This window comes from Tarenaya hassleriana, unplaced genomic scaffold (genome assembly GCF_000463585.1).
Source record: "Tarenaya hassleriana unplaced genomic scaffold, ASM46358v1 Cleome8, whole genome shotgun sequence".
Lineage (NCBI taxonomy): Eukaryota > Viridiplantae > Streptophyta > Magnoliopsida > Brassicales > Cleomaceae > Tarenaya > Tarenaya hassleriana.
In genome coordinates, this window is record NW_010970490.1 from 4,539,515 (window position 1) to 4,542,302 (window position 2,788).

Sequence of the window (2,788 nt, forward strand, 5' to 3'; positions counted from 1 at the left end):
GGGAGTTTAGTATCATTCATAATGATACATGGATTTCATAACAGATCTAGTATGCAAGAACATGTAATGAATCAAATACTCTCATAAAACCATAGAAAGTATCAATACATCGAATGTATCTAAAGAAAGCTCATAAACAGTACATCATAGAGCACTAAACCAATAAATACAAGGCCAGAAGGTAAAGTGAGATCGTAAGTCCCGACGGTTAATGCAGCAACTCTTGCTCCGTTCCCGACGCGGAGATCTACTTCTCCCTTCGCCAATTGTCTACTTCCTCGATGTCCTTGCACATTTCCACAAATGTGCGAGGCACATCGGTATCTAATACCCATGATGTAGAAGTAAACAAGTTCGCCTCTATAATGAAGATACCAGAAGTCGAAGCTTCTGTAAGCTTCTTCTTCCTCTGATCTTCCAGGTAGAGCCTGCAATTTCTATACCAATGCCCGATGGCATGACAGAAATAACACTCTTCCTTCTTGGACTCAGGCTTAGGTTCAATGACAACGCTTGCCACTTTCCTCTTGCCCTTGCCCTTGGAACGTTTTCTTTTGGTGGAACTCTTTCCAACAACTACCATATCATTCTTCCCTCGGCTCCCAGCTTTCTCTTGGAATGACACATTCAACTGATCAACTATCAATGAATTGTCCATGTCCTCTAATTGCTTACGCAATTCCGAAGGCATCTTTCCAAGCATCAAGCTGGACACGTCCAGATCATCATCCTCATGCTTCCAATAAGCATCAATGATCGATCTAGAAGCCGTGGTCAGAGGCTTATCCTTCATAAGGATAGATCGCATGGTGAGATAAAACAGATTCCTGCAACAGATATGTTCTACACAAAAAGACAGACAAACAGACATAAAATATGCAAGTCGCTTAGTACGCATACTAACACAGACAATAGATGCAATATGACAGGCTCCCACTAAGAAAAACACCCTCAATGAGTTTCTAAGTGAGCTAGGATCCATATTTCACATGCTTTTGAGTCAGCTAGGGCATGACGCTAAAAAACATGCTATTTAGGTAGACAACACATTGTCAATCACATCATATGTGATTCCTAGATGTGTATGGGATAGTGATACGCTATCACTGCATGTTCCTCATCCCATCCTTACCATCAGGTCCAAGTCCGACTTGATAACCCAATTCAAGCTCAACCATATTCGAGCTATGAGAATCACGATTTCTCCATACTGCCTCACCAAGATAATCAGGCACGCTCAGCTAGGGCATGACCCGTAACCATGACCATCGAGGCCTTGACAGTTGCTCTACTAATGGGCGGTAATAGCTTGAGATTAATCATGAGGAAGAGGACAAAATTTCGGACTTGAGAAGTGTCTAAGGTCCAGTCCGGAGCTGACCAGAATCTGGTCCGCCGGACTGACCTTGGTCAGCTTCTCTGGTCCGCCGTTCTGTCTGTTAGTCAGAAGCCGAAATCTCCCCAAATCAGTCCGAACCAAAACGCGACGAACAAGACAACCTTCTGTACTGACTCGGTCCGAGTCAACACTTGACTCAGTCCGAGTCAGAAGCCTCTGAGATCAAGTCTGTTCGATTTTGATTCGTTCTGACTCTATCGAGTCAACACTTGACTCTGCCCGAGTCAAAACTATGATTTGTCGTTCTGACTCTGTCGTTCTGACTCGGTCGAGTCAAAACTCTGACTCTGTCCGAGTCAAAACTCTGAGTTTCTCTCGTTCTAATTCTGTCGAGTCAAAACTCTGACTCTGTCCGAGTCAAAACTCTGGGAGACACTTTCAGGCCACGAAATCTAGGTTTTCACCCTAATTTGATGCGCCATCAAGCCGTATTCGATCCTAAACTCATCCATGCATCAAATAACAATCATAACATCATTAAATATGCATAGATCAAGCCTATCATGCAATTTTAACCATTAAAATTCATATAGACATGCGACAAGCACGGTGATATACAGAGAACCAGGCTCTGATACCACTGTTGGGATTGAGCTACGGATTCCTAGCATGCGATCATATCGATCTAGGGTTTGGTTTACTAGGTTTCATGCAGCGGAAGGATAATCTAAACCTAGTCAAACGTCACACGCAACCAAACTCATCCGTAAAACCCCGTATAATCGTGTATATCACCGTGGGAATCGAATACTTACCTCTTTCCTGAAGAAACGGAAGTAGGAGTCGATCTGGGGCCTGTTTAATCACCTAGGACTGAAGTTACAGTCCCTCTACACGTATCCACACCGACGGGAGGGATTCCAAACGCTTTTGGAACCGATCTGCTAGGATCTGTGAAGTATGTGAAGTGGGATCTAATCCCGGGAGCTAGACCTATGAAAGAAACGATTTCTTCGGTGTTTTTGCTCTGTTTTAGGGTTCTTTTCATCTGTCTTAGGTTGAGGAAGACGTCCAATACCCTTTTATATAAGATAGGAAGCCTAATCCTTGTGGAAAAGTGACTTTTTCCGAGTATTGACTCGGTCCGAGTCAGAACTCTGACTCGGTCGAGTCAGAACGAATCAGCCCAAGCCCATTGTCAACTCTTGACCCGGCCCATTTAGTATTGACTCGGCCCGAGTCAAAACTTTGACTCGACCGAGTCAAAATATCAGCCCAAAACACTTTCTGGGCTTTGACTCGCATGGAACTGACTCGGTTCGAGTCAGAAGGCTGAAACTCGTCCCGACACTCTGATTTGGTCCGAGAACCGGTTGTTCGACCAAATCCAAGTCTATCTTTCCGATACTTCACATATAAGTCCATCCCTAATGGTGTGTGACCCTGTAG